The sequence below is a fragment of the Malaya genurostris genome, chromosome 3, assembly GCF_030247185.1.
Source record: "Malaya genurostris strain Urasoe2022 chromosome 3, Malgen_1.1, whole genome shotgun sequence".
Classification (NCBI taxonomy): Eukaryota; Metazoa; Arthropoda; class Insecta; order Diptera; family Culicidae; genus Malaya; species Malaya genurostris.
The window spans coordinates 31,409,865-31,432,290 of record NC_080572.1 but is presented as its reverse complement, the minus strand read 5'-3'; the positions used below and the strand labels follow the sequence as shown (position 1 = coordinate 31,432,290).

General features: G+C 35.2%; 1 protein-coding gene across 3 annotated transcripts in view; it reads right to left on the bottom strand.

Annotated features, from left to right (window-relative positions):
* Positions 1–22,220, bottom strand: part of LOC131435185 (tetraspanin-11-like) — a 32,120-nt gene extending 9,900 nt beyond the window's left edge. The window contains exons 1-2 of one of the 3 annotated variants that reach the window (XM_058602814.1): positions 21,935–22,220; positions 20,968–21,307 (exon numbers count right to left, since the gene is read on the bottom strand). The gene's annotated coding sequence lies outside the window, so the exon portion shown is untranslated. The remainder of the gene's footprint in view (positions 1–20,967; positions 21,308–21,934) is intronic. The other 2 variants (XM_058602813.1, XM_058602815.1) reach the window with 2 other exon arrangements.
* Positions 22,221–22,426: the final 206 nt, after the last annotated feature.

The window sequence follows — 22,426 nt, the reverse complement described above, 5'->3', positions numbered from 1 at the left end:
CAGTATCTTTAGTACATATACATCTCCAAGTAAGACCAAATAAATTAATATTTCATTGTTCGTTTTTTAACACACTTACAAACATTGTAGAATAGCCCATGTTTTCAACATATTTGAATTTTCCAGAGAAAATTTACTGAATGGGGAACAGATAAGAGTTAAACTATGTTAGAGGACCTTTGATTATGAGAAAGCAGGAACATTATAAATAGGCATTCCTTGAACGATGCACCGACAATCGACTCGAATCGTCTGAATCGCAAGGATCGGTCAATCGTTTCTGCTTTCAGATTCAAACTTGGGTAAAAGTACGATTATCCCAAAGCAGATGGAAAACGGTTTGGTTATCTAGGAAGTGCACCTATATAAATCAAGCACAAGAGGAGGAATGTAAAAAGTGAAGTGGTCAAACAGCCATATAGCAACTCGTCGACTAGTGGTTTCAACCCGTCTCCGAGTCCTTAGACGGCATTGCAACGAGGCGATATTGCGCAATCAGTTGATCGTACAAATGTGCGACAACGGTCACGATAGACGCACTGAAAATCCAAACCTCCTTATTTTGTGCTTCGGTTGCGCTCGAAGCAAGTCGACTATTAATGTTCTCATATCCGCAAAAATAGCCTAGTTTTATTGGGATTCATATGTACGTATACCTGTTTTTCTGATTCTTGGATAAACTCGTTTGTGATACCGTAAGATGGCACACTGCTGATAACTCTCGTTTTCACGATGGAATGCTAGAGCACATAATTCTAGTTAACGAAACGGAAAAAATACGAATTCGGTTGATTAGAGCATTTATACGATTGGTTATAGTATTGTGTCATAAATATGTAGACCACATTTTTATGCTTTGTCCTCGACTCATCAGTGCATTTGCAGGTCATGTTGCACTGCTACTGCCACCCTGCAGAAACCGGTTACCCATCTGGTACCTAACCAATAAATGAAGTTTGTGAAGTCTTCATTTTATGATGTGTACAGTAAGTCTCTTCTAAATGATTAGTTGTTTTGTATTCTAATTTTTTCTTTACTTTCATGCGACTCAAAATTATAATTTTCAAAATATTGTTCGTTAATGGCTAATAATCACAAAGATTGTTGACAACCATGAAGTATTTTTTCTTAATATTATGACTACAATTCATGATTTTGTTTTCAGAATGATCTATCATGAACTCTTTATATTGTCGTTATATGCATTACTTGTGAAATGTATTCTATTCGAAGCTCGTAACTCCCATTTTCTTCTCGGACATCATATATTTGCTGCACCATGTGACACCGGAGAAAAACCAGAGACCCGATCTAATGTAATGGAAAGATAGAGTGCAAACATTGATAAACAATTACTGATCTAGCGGGTTTATCACGAGCCATGACACTCATTATAACATTTATCTTGCTTATCCATTACGTTTTTTTTATTTCTTTTTCATAGAGATGATAACACTAACTGCATAACGTTTTATAATATGACGTCACGAATGAACGAATGAATTATGAATATAGTTCATGATTGACAGTTATTGGTTACATCAGTAGTTTTTAACTTTTTATATTGCGAAATCCTTTGAAATCATAATACTTCGTTGACCATAGGCTGAGAATAGCTAGTTGACATCTTCAATGGCATGCATTCAAAAATGGGAATGATCTTATTACCAATCCACTAATAGCTGTCGAACGTTGCTCATCCAACTAATTTTAAAGGGTTATACCATATTCGTGTGAAGCCTAATTGATTTACATACAGATTCGGCTACGAACATCAATGCAGATTTATAACAAAATTGATTTATGAAAAAAATCGCAACATAATTTTATCAATTAAGTTTTTGAATTGACCTCATAATTATCTCAGCCCCTTCATTAATCTCGTGTGTTCTCCTCAATGCCTTGGCTCCAAAGATAAAATGAAAATGAAAACATTCGCGCAACTTTAATAGAAATACTACACTTATTTTACAAAAAATGGCTTAGATATTGCTTCATTTCAATGAAACGAAACCTTTGGTTATGATTTCATCTCAATCCGTTGAGTAATCAGAAAAATAATGTGGTGGTTCAACTAATGAGATGACTATTAGCTCAATTTCCCAATATGCCTAGACGGTACATTTCCTGTTTTGCCGTTTTGCTTGTGAATTATTATTCATTAAGTATACCGCTTAAGAAATACTACATAGTAATATTATAAAGTACTTATCAAGCTATCTAACAATACATTATTTCAATGTTTAACAAAATTCAATCGCTTTAGAACGTCTCAAAATATACGCACAGAAAAATGTCGAATTTTTTTACATAAATACGCCTGAAGTTATACCCATTACTGAAAGATGCGATACATATAAATTACAGGAAAATATGACAAAATGATTCAAGATACCATGACTGTTATTCATGTTTATTTTTCGTAGGAGTTGCTAGCACTGTTTTTCCTGGAATCATTTTGTTTTTTTGTGGAGTAGAATTTCTACCCGCGTATATTTCTAAACAAAAAAAAATAGGGGAAGATGGGGTAAAAAGCATCCCCTAAGGAAATGTTGCTATATCTTAAGTAGAGAAAAAATCGTGAAAGTTTCATGCCCGACTACCTTCAGTCATTATTATATCTCATAGTTACGAACAAATACTCGCTGTATGCGTTCGAAAATACATAAAATGTCTAATTTTTCGAAACCCTTAAAATATTTCTTTTGAATTATATGTTGGGTAACACGCCCGTTCGTGGTAAATATAAAAAATATGCATTTTTAATTACGCGAACTCACGTTTCTCACATTTTTTACTTGTCATGGCATAAGATTTTTTGAAATCTTCTAAAGGTAAAGATATTACACGGAAAAATGGAAATAATAAAACCAATAATGTTTTTGAGCGTTTTTTAAATTTTATTTTATGGAAACGTATATTGAATTTACAAAAAGAGATTTTTCATGAAACATGATCTGAACATTTTTGTGATTTTATTGTTGTAGTATTTATGCAAACAAAACATATGCATTGAACCTTTGAATGCTGTTGGCAAACTGGAGATGAACAATTCGAAGCAATAAAAACGAGTTTTTCGGTTAATTTTTACTGCTTCATGTAAACAAATCTTGCAGTCTCTCTTGCATATGTTGTTTCGGTACCGATGCTTGTATGATTAGACACAACCATTGATTGGTTTACCGAAAAGAGTTTCAATAGACGAACGAACGACAAAATGTTTGCTTATATGAACATTATTCATTCGGTTTTCAATGTTCGGCAAAACTGAAGTTCTGGACAAAGAATGGAGAAAGATGCGTCTTGCATTATTTTTGTTGCACCATCGAGTTCTTTGCAAATACAATTAGCCGTTAAAAAATTACAGTGTTCCGTACGTGACTCGACCGATCATGATGACATTAAAAATGCAATTTTAAAACTATTCCATCAACAGTTTTAAATTTGAAAAATAGGCAAATAATTGCGAAACACTATCTAGGATTCTAAAGCTAATTTTAGGAATGAATTTATCAGCGTTTGAGCGTTTAGTAGAATAATTTCTCTAGAGTAAAATTTAATTTTTTTTTAGAATTAAATGGTGTCAAAAATTCGATTGTAGTAATTTTTTAAAGTAAGAACCTTAAGTTACTAATATATCAAGTGCGATTAAGATGTATTTATAATAATATTTATAGCAAACATTTTTTATTACAAACTTCCACTTCCGTTAGTAAATGGGATTGCTGTTCACGACAAGTGCCACCGGTGATTTGTTTGCTATGTTTGATGTCTGTTATTAAGTAACGTAGAATAATAGCTCGTGACCGTGTATTGTATAAAAACTGGACTTCATCACTCATTAATTTATATGAAAAAGCATCAATGTGAACAATCCAATAAATAGGAGCGAAAAAGATATGTTTACTGGCACTCGTGTCCTATGCGTTCTACTTTCACTCGTAAACTGAGACGCAGATATGATGAATCTTGCAGCCAATAGTAACAGAGCTCTCGCAAAATAAATACTCAGACGTATGTGTGTTTCCGTACCATTTCCTCAGGTCAAGTGTACACTCTATATTCAGCAGTGAATGGGCAAAGAATACTAATAATAGAACAGAAAGAACACAAAAGCAAGAATAAAGACAAACGTATGTTTATGAATGAACACTTGTATGAATGAAAGTACGATGTGAACTTAAATGGAGGTTAGAATGGAAAAATACAACAAAAACATAAAAAAAATCATGAACATATATTATATCATATGTCTTTCTATACATAATGTATAGGGTCCAGCCAGATATCATTAGTCAGACCGAGGGAAATGTTTCAAACCAGCCGTTTTTCGTCCTTTTCGAGAACACTGTGTACATAGCAAATAGCATAGATCGATAGCCAATAAAATTTTAGGAAGCTCGATAGATAAATTATAAATATGTAAAATTGATGGTAAAAAACGAAAAAGGTCTGGCTGGACCCATCAGTCAGACGGAGTTTAAACTAAATTGACTTCATATCTAATTTTTGTGAGCGAATTCCTAAGCATATTACCCCACACAATTCGGGACATTCTGCTTCATAAAGAGGAGGCGATAACTCTGACGATTATCTAATGAAATTGCAAGTACATCATTTGTACGCAAATGGAATTAAAAAAATCGAAGGATTAGCAATTTTTTCACTGGTTACATAATTAAAATCGTCTTCATAACTCAAGAAAATTACTGTGCAATGAACATAAAAAATTACATATAATAACGAAATATTTGTTTCTGTTTGTTTTACAGAATTGGTCTATCCATAGATACCAAAATTTTAGTAATATCTTATCGTGTTAGACTTTCAGTTTCATCAAAATTTCGTCGAAAAATCTTCCTCTATCAATGCCGTTGTGAGTTGGCAACGATTAGTAAACAGAACAATACGAGTTGATTGTAATATATTGACTCTTTAGTTATTGTTTGATATTTTCGATTCAACAAACAAACAGATTCGAGTTCCATTTTGGCATTTATGGCAGCAACTTCTGGAACTTTCAGTTTTGAGTCTATAAAAAATAATATATGCACAATTCCAGCTTCCACAGTGGTTGCGTAGCCTTTTTTATGAGAATGGTGTGAGACCTGAACTTCCTTACAAAACATATATTATCTGTTTTTTTGAATTTCGATTGTTTTTATTAATTTTTATTTCATTTGGATAATCTTAACTTATATAACAAAACAATTGCAAAACCGATTCAGTTATAAATTTGAGAAAAGTCATCTTTGTAAAAATAAAAAAAACGACGGTTTTTTTACCATTCCGCGTTGAGAATATTCCATATTTTTTATGGAGAACAACTCTTCCAAACATTACAAAATGCTGCATTTGACTCGATTCGTCGAGATAACAAAATCTCTGTATATGTGTGTTTGTATGTGTGTGTATGTAAAAGGTCTTATGGTCCCATAGCTTGCAATTAAATTTTTATTTTTATCCGACATCTGGTTCCGGAATTACAAGGTAATATGTGTAAATTTATAAGAAAAGGCGAATTAAATTTTCTCGAAGGTCTTGAAATTCTTTAATAAGTTCCCGAAAAGTTGATTTGGATCCGATTTCCGGTTCCGGTATTACAGCGCGATAATCGAAAAAATTTCATTTTTATGAGTATTTTTTCACAAGTGATGATGAAACGAGTTACAAATTTTTATAAAACTCAATGATAAATTCATCTTGTTGGCAGATCTTGTCAATTAGTGAATATTTAGACCTATTTTGGGACTACTAGTCCCTGGTTTTCGGTTCCAAAAGCTCCCATAATAGTGAAGAAAAATTCCAAAAACGGAACTCACATCGATTTCTCAGTAACGGTTAAACCGATTTTCACAAATCTTGATTCAAGCTCTCATTGTAATAAAAGGTAGTGTGTAATTTAATTCAGATCCGACTTTTGGTTCTGGAACGATGCAAAACCAGTACGCATTGGTATGTGCTAGTATGGAAGAAGAAAACAGCACCACCTCGCGAACGAATCACACAGCGTACTTTGTTCGATTTCGCATAGGGTGTACAGGAAAACGAAAAGAGTTTCAAAACACAACCGTTTTCAAAACACAACCGAATTAATCGGCTGTGATTACATTTATAATAATAACAAAAATAAAAATCCGATCACAAAGCATGTTTCATTAGTAAGTATTACTACCCATTTAACTTGAATTTCTTACACAGCAGTAATAGGAGCACAGGTTTTCGGATGGTTTCATTTTTGTTTAATTAATCTAAATCTAAATAGAGCATGATAGGTGACTCAACTAGTTTTAACTAATAAAACTTGTTAGCCTGGCTAGTTAATGACCACAAAAACGTTTTTACGACTGTGACAGTCTCCGAGTTCCGGCTCTGGAAAAAGATTGTCAAAAAGTCCGTAGGAATTTGCTTCGGTTTCTAATGAAATGTTGATGAGAAAGGCATCATTACACTACTAGGTGGATTAAAACACGTTTTTTTTATTAATTGTTTATTAATATTATAGCCTTACATTTGAAAATATGTTCTTTATATAGAAATTTCAGTACTCGTCATTCTCATTATCTGAAGGTAGTAGGCTGAAAAGTGTCAAAAAAATTCAGTGTAACTACAAGATCTTTCATTTGAATTTATGTTTGTGCAACCTGTTCTATTCATCTACGTGCTCTGGAACAAGCTCACATCGATTTTTTAGAGATAGTTGAACCTATTTTTACTCAATAAAATTATAAAAAGAAATAATACGGTCTCATCTTTTGCTGTGGAATTTCTTTGGATTGAATTTTCGATTTAAAGCAATTGTAATGCAGAAAGATTTAAAATCGATGAGGTCCAGCTTGAATATCTGATTAATTGAAAAAACGACGTGGGATCAGTAAAGACACGTGAGCAGAAGCATATTAGGACCCAGTAGACAACACAATGCAACGTTCTTATGCAAATAAGATATTTCAACGGTCCTAAGAATTCCCACAGCTTAGGCGGCTTACTCAGCTCTAATTTTCGTAGACTTTTGGATAGTGTCTATGAAGTAATTAATTTTGCTAAAATCTTCGGGATCGACTTAATTCGCTATTGTACCCGGGAAGATCTGAATTGTGAAGGAAATTTGATATAAAAGATGCTACAATAATTCATCTTAAAACCGGATCGGGAATAAGCACCAAGTTGAAAACAGATGATTCGAAATTGTTTTAAACAAAGTTCTCCTGCGAAATAACGTCAGCATGTTAGTAAGGTAGTTCAACGGTTTGCCTCTACGTCCTTTCACTCCGAATTTGACTTGAAAGTCGAATTTGTATAAAATCAATGTGCTGACATAAGCATTACTGGGGCATAAATGAGTGTAAACGACTTCAGATAGTGAGTGGGTGCCTTAGTGCATGCGATTCAGTTCGACATATATGGAATCTGGATATAAACACACCTTGTTTAGAGCAACATTCTCTTCGCCGCTAAAGAACATTCCTGATTGCCTATGAATAAAGAGTTTATGATCGGGTTGCCTATGATTAAAGACTTTATGATCAGAATTATTAAAAGGCTGTTTGATAGCTTCAGCTTGGTGAAAGTGCTGAAGCTGTCAAAGCGATTCGAACCAGCTTAGAATCTGGTTTTGACCTAACATCAGTACTCTTCTATTGCATACAATGCCATTACTGTTAGCTGTTGGCTATTTACCATCGAAAATGAGACATACATGATTTCTTCTATTTCTAGAATTTAATAACTCATGCCTAGTTATTTCAGCAACAGAACAATATAAGGAATAATTACAATGCGTGATGTGTCAAAGTCGATGTCAAAATTTGAAAAAGGGAACTTGTTTCCTATTTAAACTGATTGAGGTAACCGATCAAAACAGTTCATGTGAGTGGATATAAATTACAGTTCAGTTAGCCATTTATATATATATATATATATATATATATATATATATATATATATATATATATATATATATATATATATATATATATATATATATATATATATATATATATATATATATATATATATATATATATATATATATATATAAGTAATCATATTCCCGAGTTTGAAATAATGATAACTGATTAAACATTTGTTATGCCTTCTAAAACATAGCCAACCAAATTAGGTTGAATTTCGAAACGTGTATTTATATTTAGCACTTAATCATTTAGAAGTAGGTTTCGGTTCACTGTTTTAGGGGCAAGTCACTGCTTTAGTGAGTAGAAATGCTAATTCCATTCAACCAGATTATGTTCTAGCAGCACGCAATATTTCACCTAGAAACCCACCAAAATAAATAAACAATTTGGTTTGACCTTATGTAACCCTTACGTTTAAGCATTTTTGGTGTGATTTAATGAGACATAGTGAGCTTACCAGGTTTTCTATTTCACCGAAATTTTTCAAAATGCTAACAATAACAAATCCTTTTGTTTCTGTAATGAATTTCATGGAAGTTGACCATCAAAGTTAACTTCCCTCTCTGAGCAATCTAGATAGTCGTATAGTGTCGGTAGCGGTTTCCCAACTGGCTAAGAATAACGCTACGGTCCACCTGTACCGTTGGTATAAGTCCACCAAACAGGTGAGCCGTGTGGCATCCGGCGGAATTTTTTTCACCAAGAATTGATCCACTGGTTTCCTGTTCCATGTTGTAAAAGGCCACAAAAATTGGAACTCCTAAGTCAAGTTGTATTTCCGTGCCGATGACTGAATGGCTGCAGGAGGTTGAATAATGCAGTCGTGAACGGAATATCTTAAGGTTTTCTCTTACTGTGTTAAGCGAAGCTCTGGCACCGTGGACGACTTCTTTCTTCGCAACTCGTGGGATTTAAGTGATTAAAACATTTAAAAAAATCCTTACATGGTTCGCTATAAGCGATTATAAGCCAATATATTTGGTTTTTTCTAGTTGTTGTACGGTAAGTGCTGGAAATGGAGTGCTCGTTAATTTAATTGATAATGGTTAGAGTAGCACAAATCAATCTCCAGCAGAAACGTACAGCAACTATGAATTTATCCTGACTTCTGCAAGAAGGTAAAGCTTCCATAGTTTTGGTTCAAGAACCATATTTCCAAAAGGGAAACTTCTACGTTGGAAAATTGTTAAACCCAATCTTTGTTGCCTTCAACAAGAACGGTATGACTAATCCACGTGAAATGCCTCGAGCATGCATACTTGCAAATAATGCTCTCGATGTTTCTCTTGTATCGGAGCTCACAACTCGGGATATTTATGCTGTCACAGTTGGTATGACAGGAAATATGTCTATTGTTCGGCATATTTGCCGCATAACCAACCTTCGCCAAGCGATGACTTCAAAAAGGTTGTATCATACTGCTGCAACAGTGGTTTCTCACGTATCATTTGAATAGGACCCCTCGATGAGCTCGGTTCACTGTCAGTTTCAATCTTTTGGAGCAAAACAACAAGCGTCTGATCGCTAGATGAGTCGTTACTATGACAATGATTGTTTATGTTTGAAAAAATATCAAGTTACATTACGAACGAAAATAAGCAATTTTCTTCCTATCATGTGATTCTTACAATAAGAAAGTCAAAATTACTTATAACCATTGCTTAGAATTTATGTTGTTTTCTCATCCCATGAAGCATTAAAGTCAGTTAAGGCAAGAATTTATTATGTGCTGAATGTAAACATATTTTTGCTTATTTCCTAACTTGTACTGTTTCCATGATATTTTGTCGGAATTAGTCGACACTTATTAACGGAGGGTCAATAAAATTACATTATTACTGAACCAACTGGTTCACGATTTCTGACCCAACATTTTTGAATGAATCGCATGGGACATTGTAATCTTGAGTTTATCTTTGCTCTAATCGTGATGCAAAAACAGTGAAGCAACGCCGTTCAGAAGTGTGCGTGTTCAAAAAACGGTACCCCACCGCATCAAAAACGAACATCGTGCTGCAGTTTGAAGACGCTGGATAGGTCCGCTCCGGTATCTACAACATCTTGGCACTATTAGACAACAATCAGAGTATCGAAACAAAGCCCTGTTCCGGACGGCCGACGACCTTGAACGACAAGAAGATCCAAAGGAAGCTGAGGAGGAAGACCGAGGGAAAAGTGGCTACATCGCTACGTGCGCTTGGCCGGTAGGTCGATACAATCAAACAAACTGTGGAAAAATACCTGGCAAACATGAACATGCATGTCAGGAAACGGAAGTCATGTTCACTGATTTCGGATCTGCATGACTCAGCTGCAGCGGCTAAATAAGATGGTCAACTCGATTTTACCGACGAATCCCGACGTGGCGGTGGGGATGGTCGAGGAGACCTATATCACTCTGGTTGGCAACGACTGGCAGGGCACTTCGTATGTTACGAAAGAAGTGAGCTCCGGACAAAGTTCATTTCACACACCAAAGTCCTCAAGAATGTACTAGTTGTGGCTGACAATCAATGAGAAGGAGATGTCAAAGCCGCTCTTCTTTCGCTTCAGACTCGCCGTGAACGGGAAAATTTATAGTACGGAATGCCTGCAGAAACTTGTGTCGTTCATCAAGAAATTCCATAAGTACGAAGACGCGGTGTTCTGGCCGGATTTGGCGTCGGCTTACTACTTGAAGCAATCGTTGAAGGAGATGGAGCGGCTGAATATCAATGTGGTACCCAAGTCGACGAATCCGTCCAACGTCCCCCAGCTGCGTCCCGTCGAGTATTTCTGGGATAATCTGAAGCATAAGATCTACTCCAACAATTTTGTAGCGAACATTTAGGTGGAAGTGACAAATAAAACGAAGAAAGAAAAAGTCGCCAGCAATAAAAGTAGACCTTTTGCGTGGGATAAAACATCAAACGCTCAGGTCGTGCTCCTATTTGGACTTCGGTCGTCAGTAAGAGCAGTCGCCAGTAATGAGAGCAGAGTTCTGGAATTGGATTCTGGAACTAGATTTCCGGACTTAATTTAGTTCCGGAGTTTAAATTCAGAATTGAGTTCTAGAACTGAATTTTGAGCCTGCTTAGTTTTTGAACTCGGGTCCAGTCCCTGAATTCTATAAATCAGTTATTTTTAGAACCTCTTATAGATTCCCAAAGAACTATACGAAGTTTTCCTACTATGTAAATCTACGAAAAAATGTTTCATCGTTGTATTGTCGTGAATTACTTTACCATGGGGTTCCTTTTCAAAATTAAGCCTGTACTAGAATGGGTACAACATAGATTCAGACTGAAGGTCTAGGGTTGGTCTGCAGCGGACCCATTCGCGAGTGTTTTTATTTTATTCTTTCAGTGGTCGTGTTTCATCTCGCGTTGTTGACAGCAGAGCGAGTGAGGGAAAAAGGATACTGGTGAGATCGTTGCTTGGAGATATTTTATATTTTTCTTACTTATTATATTTCTACTGAGTATCGAAAATCAGGTTTTGTTGAGATCATATTGTTTACCAAAACATATGCGGATCTCTTTCCCTCCCTACTAACAAATCTCCTATCCCGTGATGCTCGTGGAGATACAGTGGTACCCGCGGTCTCTAGAAACAACGAGTATCGGACTAACATTCCTTCCTTTCCCTTAGTAGCACAGCCTTTGGTCGTAGCCTGCGTCGTTATTGATCATTGAATAAAAAGTTAGGAGTGAGTGGGTATGTACAGTGAAAATGATTTGCTCCTCCCAAGCTTCATTTTCTTGGTTCATTGTACATTTCCACTCATTCGGTCAATCACGAAGTGCAACTACGGGCGATCTACTTCAGCTCAGCTCAGCTCTATACAAGAATGGGTAAAACATAATAGATCTCTTGTTGTATTTAATGCAGCTACGTAATTTTCTCCATACCATATGTTCAGCAATTTATGATAAAATTTTCAGTAGTATGGTATATCCAAAAATAATTCAAAATGAGCATTAAGGTGAAATTCACTGCGCAAAATTCCAAACACATGAACGAATCATTGCAGAAAGGTAATCCAGAAATCGGTACCAAATGGTCGACGTCGGTTTGTTCGGTCATCAATCAACAAGACCTACAAATTGAAATAGTTTTGAGGAACAGTAAGATTTCAAATTTTCAAGGGGTTGCATAACCTCTCTATATGAAAAGATAAAAATTTAAATAATAAAATGGTGTTAGTATATTAGATGCATGGTTGAATTTAAACGATTTTTGTTATTGTTCTGGAGCCTATAGGGAATGCGAGTAAAAATCGATCATAAATTTTGTTGATTTGAAATTGGGAAAATAACTTCAACAAAACTAGTGAAGTTTAGTTGGTTGTTTCAAAACACTATTTCTTTGTTGTTGATTCCACCTTGATACACATGCAATTGAATGGGAAACGTCATACGTTGGACAAAAATTAAAACATTTGAATCATTCGCGTGGACATTCCGGTAATTTAAAGCTCATGTTTTAACATTTTTCTCGTGGACAAATATGAGACGGAAAATATTGCAACACAAAGAATAGGACTTTGGAACCCTTTATTATATTTATTCCAGCTCAACCGAACACCACTTTATGCTATAAAATATATCATTTGAATTTGACGCGCGCTGTTTGAGCTGAATTTCTTGAGTTGTGTTAACAACAAATAAAACACCAGATAATAGAAAATTATGAAAAGTTTACGAGTGACAGTATCGATCGCGTGGTGTTGTTAACAAACAATTTTTTTCTTTTTTGTCAAAATATTTACATCCACCAGGGGAAAGATTTTTCCCTAAAAACTCGACTCTTTTCTATTGCAACACTTCTTTCGCTGGTATATCACATTCTGACGATGAACGCCTCGCTCCCTTTAAAAAATAACCTTCGGTCGTATTTTTTCTTGACAGCCGTTCCAAGTTATCACTTTTCTTTCTTCCCTTTTCAAAACTTCTAAATTTAAAGTTTTACGTATGAGTGGCTTCTATCCGCGATCATTAGGTTGATTAAGAGGTTTTAGGAAAGTAGCATATGCCGTGTCTTTGTTTCTAAGTTCATCTCGATGTGTCGGTGTTTTCACGGAACGACCGAAATTAGCATTTTCGCGAAAAATTTAGTTGATTTGCTGATTTTAGTTAGTTATTTTTTGAGACAACTAAAAAAATCTTACTTTTGCTGATTTAGATTTTTTATTCTCATTCCCTTAATAATAATAAAATATTTGTTGAAATGACTATTTTTTTTAGTTGAATTCACAAATTAAACGTACTGTCATTTCTTAGCTAAGGCACACTTCATATCCAGTCAACTAATTTTTTAGTTGAATTAAAGAAATATAATGTTGTTTTCAACCAATATGAATGGTTGAATTGGCTTCTGCAATCTGCAGCTATATGGCGCCCTGTCACAGAAACGGTAACACCTTAATGACTACTAGCCACTAGATGGCACACTACTGCCGAAAAAAAATCAGACGCGGTTGTCTTTTCTATATTGGCAGGTATAAATACGATGTTGTGTTGGAGAAAAAGACATAAACGAAACGTAAACATCTTTTTGAATTTTTTTTCTTCTAAATCACTGTTTCTTCATTCTCACTGAAAACTTTGAGCACTCGGAAAACAAAAACCGAATACAAATAGTACACCGGACGGCGCAGCTCGGAAGGTTTGAAGATACAAAAAAACTTCATCACAATTAGAGTGAAACATTCGAAATTCACATCACTGCTCCGCGTAAAAACATTATTACGCACAATCGCTTCAAGTGCGCACAAATTCTGAATAAATACACTTTCCACTAACAGTTTACGTCATTTTTACATATCGGTTTAGAAAATTATATAGGGATATATCGTAACACATGCGAAAAACATCTAAACAATTTGCGAGCAGTTTCAACAAGACTGTCCCTTTTAGCTTTTTAATGGATTGTTTTGCTTTGACACTGCTGCCCTTCAGTAATGACGGTGATAGATAAATAGAATCAAAGTTTCTGATTTTAATAACGAAATTAGTTGTCAATGAGAATTTCGTGTTGGATTGAAATATTGCTGGTTTGTGTCCAGAATATTCGCCAACTAAACACATTCTCTAAAAATAAGAGTTTTTTTCAGCACAGTAAATTCTACATTTTAACTAATTTTATAGTTATTTTGGAAATTTTGTTGTTAGAATCAACTAATTCAAAAACAGTAATACGAATTAGGCGCAGAGCTAATTTCGGTCGTTCCGTGTTGGTTTCGAGCAGCTTTTATCTACTTGCATCTGGTTGATGGTATGTAAACATGCTGAAATAGTACTACTTAGCCATAAGTACTATAAATCTTATTATAGGGTAATGATAAAAAAAGCAGTTGTATAGATTATGAATATAATTTTAAGTAGAATTTTGTGGCAATTACGACTTTGAAATCAATAATTCACTGTCGATTATCATTAAAATACTGTAATACTGTTGGATTAATTAATGACGACAAAAGTTTTTTTGTAGATGTGAATTATGGACGAGAAAACTGAACCAAGGTGTTTGTAGGTTAAATATCATGAAAATCTGTAACATACCCTCAGCTTCTTAGAGCTAAGGCAGTGTGCCTTATTAAACATATTGTTAAATAAAATAAACCGTAACATATTCGACTCGAATCAATCCAAAAACATTTTAATCAGTCGGAAAAGGAGAAGTGTTTATACATGGCAGCTAAATCCATCTCTACTCTAATTAGCCACTAGTTAGAAGAATTTAACAATATCAATTCGTTTTTGACTGGATATTTTTTTTTTCGTTTAGGATAATATTTGTGGAAAAGCCGCGCAATGCTTGCCAACCTATATGTACAGCTCAGTAAATACACTTTTTTGCCATCAACTTGGGTTTTATTCGAGCGCTTGGGTATGAGAACAAAACACCAATACTAAAACCCACAGATCAAGGCCAAAATTAAACTGCCCAAGCCGTAATGTTGAGACTTAGCACCCGTGCAGTTGGTAATTTCGTGAGCATTAGCAGCTCACCATGCACAGGTTGTTCAAACTTAAGCTGTACAATTTAAAAACGATCGAGTGTCTCTAGATGTATTGGATTTTATGGGTGTATTTGTGGATACCGATATGATTTATCATAGGCATGGAACGAGAATTACCTAAGCGTTCCGTAATTTTGTTTCTAATGATGGTAGAACGAAAACAATGTTATGGAGTTCCGTGACTTTTATCTGTAATGGAAGCAATTTAGCAATTTAGAATATTATATAACTTATTTCCAGTATCCAACAGATATAATTCTACGCGGATACAAATCCATTGCCGGTACCATGATTAAGAAATTTTGAAAATCATGACACATATATTCTTATTGGATCACGCCTATAACTGATGATTCTATGAGCAAAATGATGAGTTATTGCTCATGATATGAATCATTTTGCTCATAAAATCAGCAGTAATGGGCGTGTTCCCATAAGAATATACACTGAGGTCTTTTTTTATGCGGTCTTTTTTTTTATGCGGTTTTTTTACGCGACTTTTTTTATGCGAATTTTCAGAGTTATGCGGTTTTTTTTATGCGAAGTTTCAGAGTTGTGCGGTTTTTTTTATGCGAATTTTCAAAGCTATGCGGTTTACCCTTCTGCGGTCTTTTTTTATGCGAAGTTTCAGATTTATGCGGTTTTTTTTATGCGAAGTTTCAGAGTTATGCGGTTTTTTTTATGCGAATTTTCAGAGTTATGCGGTACGTAAATTCGCATAAAAAAAGACTTCAGTGTACACACTTAAAACCTTTTTTGAGCTCGGCATAATAAAATGCCGAAACTGATCAGCAACACGTAAATTTGCTGATTGCTCAGTAATCAATACGCATGTTTCTGAACTTCGTTAAATGCATTCACTGATATTTCGGTAAAATGCTTCACTTTGCCGAAATTTGGCATAATTGCTTGCTGAGTTTATCAGTAAACAACAGATATGCCGACATCAGCAGAGACGTTTGCCGAGATTTCGGAATATGCGCTAGCTGTTGCCGAGATTCAGCACAACAGCTGTCATTCATTGTCGCGTAACATTTTCGCTTCGCATTGCGCGATTATTTTCTGATGGAATTCTCTAGTGAAAAAATGGATAATCTTCGAAGAAGTGTGGAACCACTTTCAAGTAAAAATATTGAATAAATAGCTTGAATGTTATGAAAAGCGACTTTATCAGAGCACGCGCGATTATAAGGGAAAACACCCAACTCGGGGCTCAAAGCGTCCTTGAGACAAAACTTTGGGGGATATGCGAAAAAATAACCCAATGTATGGAATAATTCAATGGATCAAAGTAAGTTTATTTGAACAATACCGTATATGCATCATTAAATATTGAAAATTTTTGTGAACCAGAAATCAATATATATATTTATTTTCATATTTCCAGCTTGACTCAAGGCATCCGGAAACGCCGCTGATGGTAGTGATGTCTGAGGAATTTGGCGAAGGAGACTGCTCATTAGTTTGGAGAGATGTAATAATTCCCATAGGACCGGAAATACTGTCAGCATTTAAAACTCTTTGCATGGTTTTTACAGTATTCGGTATCAAATGCGAGCCTTCCGACAATTTTTTTTAAATTTTTTTGTATGCTACATGCTGGCAACAAGTTTGTAATAAAAAGTTATAAAAAGCGACTTTATCAGAGCACTCGCGATTATAAGGGAAAACACCCAACTCGGGGCTCAAAGCGTCCTTGAGACAAAACTTTGGGGGGATATGCGAAAAAATAACCCAATGTATGGAATAATTCAATGGATCAAAGTAAGTTTATTTGAACAATACCGTATATGCATCATTAAATATTGAAAATTTTTGTAAACCAGAAATCAATATATATATTTATTTTCATATTTCCAGCTTGACTCAAGGCATCCGGAAACGCTGCTGATGGTAGTGATGTCTGAGGAATTTGGCGAAGGAGACTGCTCATTAGTTTGGAGAGATGTAATAATTCCCATAGGACCGGAAATACTGTCAGCATTTAAAACTCTTTGCATGGTTTTTACAGTATTCGGTATCAAATGCGAGCCTTCCGACAATTTTTTTTAAATTTTTTTGTATGCTACATGCTGGCAACAAATTTGTAAGGCTCCTTTAAATGGTAATAAAATGAATTTTTGATCCTAAATGGAGTGTTTATAATGTTGAGAAATCACAAACAAAATTAATCGACTAGATTTTTAATTACTGATGATTCGGTAATTTATTTTTTCATTTTTTCGTTTTATTGGATTGCCGAATATTCAGTGAGAGCAAAGCAAACAGTAAATCTTATGCTGACGATTTCGGCAATATTTGACTTTTGTCAAATTTAAGAGTGCCGAGACGCTCAGTATTTTTATTTTTGCCGAGATGATTGCTGATTACTCGGCTGTGCGAATCTCGGCATATTTTTGCCGAGACTCAGCTATAAAATTTAAGTGTGTATGTTTCATGATTTTCATAATTGTCCGCTTCATGATTTTCATAATGTATCCGCGTAGAATTATATCTGTTGGATACTGGAAATAAGTTATATAATATTCTAAATTGCTTATCGTTGTAAACTTTTTACCTTTCTTTATAGAAAGGTATTAAAATTGCTGGACAAACCAACTTTCTTACGGAGCCTCGGAGATCCATAGAGTTATCCCGTAGGCAAAGTTTTTGGGGGGGGGGGGGGTACCAAGGTGCTGAATTCAGTTCTAGAATCCAATCCTAAATTCAGGTTCCGGCTCCAGATACCTTTCATACCTTTTCTACTCGTACACCGAGGACCGTCGTCGCTGGTACGAGAAAGGCAAGCAAGGGGGATGAGTTTTCCTCAATGTTCCCAAAAGTTTAATAATATTCAATTTTTTAGTTATTTATGGTTATCTCACACTGTTAAAAAGTTTATTCGGATGCGGTTACTGGACAATATAGAAGAAATAAATGAAATGGTCCTTGCCGAGCAGAAAGAAACGTTATCATTAGTAATAAGAGTAGACGCCATATTTTGGGCTAGATTCTGCATATGAAAACGTGATGCTACTGCTAGATGCCGCGCATGCTGTCTCCGGACGAAAAACACAAACGCATGTACTCTTCGCAATCGTGTTTTGGCATGCTGATGCGGAATCTGGTGGACTTTATGCGTTAATGATACCTGGATTCATGATTGCACGTCAGAGAACAGAATGAGTTCCCGGTAATTGATTGTAGTCGGCACGAGTGCTCCGCAGCGGCCTAGAGAGGCTGAATGGGTTGGAAAGGTCATGTTATGCTTTAGTGGTATACCTTGGAAAATGAAAAAAAATTCAACAACGAGTATTACTGCGAATCATTGAGGACCAAAAGCATTGCGAAACAAACTCGATCGGATCGAAAATCTAGTTTGTTTTTACAAGACAATATCATTGCATAAATCAACGATTTATGGCTCCAATTGCTTCCCTTTCCACCTTATTCGCCCGATTCGCCCCCTCGAACTGTTGTTTGTTTTCAAAACTCAGAATATGGCTCATTAATAAAAAAATCATAGCAATAAGCAGACTGCGTTGAATATTTAAAAAATTACACATTTCTCTCATTATTATGGAGGTTATTTTTCACTCTACCTAGTGGCCCTATCTTTTAATGTTGAATTTCTGAGCATCATTCTGAACCATTCTCTTTAACTGAAACTTTTTTCTATCGTATATAGCTTACCACACATTGCATTCGGTACGATGCCAAAGGCTTTAAAGTTGAGATTAGGGCCAGGTTCCAGAAAACGTTATTTTTTACATTCCACTAATTATTTGAACAATATTTTACTATTGTACTTTTTACAGATGAAAATATTTATATTAAGCTCAATAATAATTGTTTATTCTTTTTTTTCAATATGGCGATTCTTAAAACAGCTGTCCAAATTCGTTCTAATGGTTGGTGGTTGTCATCATTTCTTGGAAACCAATCATCGGAAAGCAAAAAGAAAAACAGAAATTGGCTGGGATTCGGAACTAGTCATTTTTCGATTTTCTTTTGTACTTTTTTAAATAACAACGAATATTTATTCTTGTAGTTCCGACTAAAGAGAGACATCTAATGAGTATAATACCGTTTGGTACATGTTGAAACTTGCAATAGTTTTGGAATACTAGTGACACTCAGTTGAAATTAAACATGGTTTCATTCAATGTTTTTATTCGTGAATGCCTGGGCGCGTACCGTCCTAATCTTTTTCTACCAACTTCTCGGTCGTTCGTACCTTTGGGACTAATTCTATATCATTTCTCAGAGTATTTTCTAGTAATTTACGGATTTTCTTTTTTCGTTTTTTCGTAAATTGTTTAGAGGATAAATGTTCGATTATTGATTCATCACATTCATCATTTCATCACTTGATTAACGATTCATCACATAAAGAGAAGAAACACAAGAATTTATGGATTGCTTCAGTATTACCTTTCTCATATAGGAAGGTTATGCAATCACTTGAAAAACCGACTAGTAAAAAGTGGCCCGGAGTCATGTACCATTCTACTCAGTTAATCGAGCTGAGCAATGTGTGTGTGTGTGTGAGAGTGTGTGTGTGTGTGTGTGTGTTTGTTTGTGTATGTGTCAAATAATCTTACTAGGTTTTCTCGGAGATGGCTGAACCGATTTTGACAAACTTACACGGAAAGACCGAAATCAGCATTTTGGCGAAAAAATTAGTTGATTTTCTGATTTAAATTAGTTATTTTTTGAGACAACTAAAAAAATCTTACTTTTGCTAATTTAGATTTTTTAATTCTAGTAATAAAATATTTGTTGAAATGACTATTTTTTTAGTTGAATTCACCAATTAAACGTGCTGTCATTTCTTAGCTAAGGCACACTTCATATCCATTCAACTAATTTTTTAGTTGAATTAGAGAAATAAAAAGTGGTTTTCAACCAACATAAATGGTTGAATTTGTTTCTGCAATTTGCAGCTATATGGCGCTTTGTCACCGAAAAAAACGTTAACACCGTAATGACTACTAGCCACTAGATGGCACACTACTACCGAAAAAAAATGTCAATCGCGGTAGTCTTTTCTATATTGGCAGGTATAAATACGATGTTGTTTTGGAGAAAAAGACATAAACGAAACATAAACTTCTTTTTGAAAATTTTACTTCTAAATCGCTGTTTTCTTCATTCGACTTCCGAAATCGACTCTCTCACTGAAAACTTTGTGCACTCGGAAAACAAAAATCGAATACAAGTAGTACACCGGACGGCATAGCCCGGAATGTTAGAAGATACAAAAAACATCATTTGACGTGTACAATTAGAGTGCAACATTCGAAAATCACTTCACTGTTCCGCGTAAAAACATTATTACCCATAATCGCTTCAAATGCGCACAGTTTACGTTATTTTTACATATCGGTTTAGAAATTTATATATGGATATATCGTAACACATGCGAAAACATCTAAAAAATTTGCAAGCAGTTTCAACAAGACTGTCCTTTTTAATTTTTTAATGGATTGTTTTGCTTTAACACTTCTCATGAGTTATGGACTCATAACCGTTATTCCCAATCTTAGGGTCAAATGAAAGGTCTAATGGTCCTCCCAAAAAATACAGCATATTTTCGGATACAACAAAAATTTAAATCGTCGTTCAGATAAAAACTAGTAGAGTTTGTACGCCATGTTAATTGGTGGTCGTAAGAACCGACTTCGATTATGCCGGTTCTCGGGTTCCGATGCTGGAAGTACATATAATAGTGAACCCATTTCGTTTTCAAATGGATCGCCCAACCGATCAGAGAACTGTTTCATTCTCTATGTTAATGCACGAACAATCCTTCGGTTTCTTTCAAAAATTCGAAAGGAAAAATGTTGAGTACAATACCACAATATTATACATGAGAATATTATCATTACACCACTAGGTGGATTAAAACAGGTTTTAAAATATCATGTATTAATGATTTGATTAATTGAAACGACTTCAATTTTTCGCCATTTTTATGTATTCAAGCTTTAATAAGAACCAACTCATAAATACGACGTAGATTACATTGTAGTATTTTACCACACCCTATATGTGGTGATAATTTACCTGTTTTTAGATACGGACTATTTGTTTTCAACCTTGCAGCTAGGGCAACAGCCTGTCGTTGGCGGTTTCCTGAAACCCGTGACACAGTATCACAAACACAAAACTAACCAATCACTAATACCAGTAGCGTTACAACACTCGGTGCTTACAACGATACAAATCCTTTCCAGATCAATGGTGGCACTTGAGACCAGTTCGCCTTCTAGACTAGAATCCACTCGATGAAATCACTTATGTTCGACTATACATTACCGTCGCAAAAGTTTACGGTTGCTTTGGAAGTAAATGAAAAAAAAAAAAAACGTTTTCGCTTGTGAATTCAACCCGAGTTGAATAACGTCTAGCATACAATTAAAATTCAGTTCGATTTATAATCACATGATAGTTTTGCATTTCAATAATTGCTAATAACTGATGGACGAAAATTTCGACGGCTGTCGCTTTCTCGCCAATGAGTAAATAGAAAAATCGTGGTCATTTTTCCTTAAAGACGTTAATAACTAGAGCTTCTATATTTTTTTCTGTAAGTAACTTCCTCTTGCTTCATTTCTTTCAATAAAGCAAATATAAGTATATGCTACTGCATACTTTGAAAAATTGAATTTATTTGTAATTGACGTACAGAGAAGCTCAAAACACATAAACGCAACCTTCAGTCAAGTGTTTTAATAAAAGTGGCGTTGGTAAACAGTTTGATTGTATTGTTTCTTTTAACAGCAGTAATGATAGCTATAGGAAAGAAGACCCCTCGACTGACCGCGAATAGATCAAATAATAACATTGCACAATCGTTGGTATATTGGATTTAAATTTTATACATCGTCTGGCAAGGCGTCTCAGAAGCAGCAATCGTGGTCGTAGTCGCAGCAGCTTAATGAACACGTACCACCACAGCAACACCACGATCGTCACTTGGAGCACTAGCAATAACAAAAGCAATCCAAAAATTTTACACGGACTTCATTACCCTTCTTTTTTCCAATCTGTCGCTCTGTCGATTTTGGTACCAAGTTGCACTAAACCTACGCTCACTAAAGAGCAAAACAACCACCGATAAAACGATCTTCTTTCACAGCAGCCTCATCACAAACCACCTGAGGAATCACAACAGCGCTCCCGAAACAGTTTCGAAACAAATGCTGAAAGCATGTGCTGCCAATGTCGCGCGATAACAAGTGTTAATTTAATTTTTCTTAAAACGCGTCCACCCACAAAAACGGTTCGAGATCGACTGAGGAACGCCACAGAGCGCGTCGGTAACTTTGAACGCGATATTCAACGGCCACGGCGTTACTGGATACTCAACCAGACTCGGAGCAATCGAGCCGTTAGTTAATGGATGTTGTGGAATACAAGCTCGCACAGCATGATCCATTTGCAATCCTCAAAGCTCGATTCATACGATCCATCAAGTATTGCTTTGCTGGAATTAATCGTTTATGATATATGAGTTGCAAGC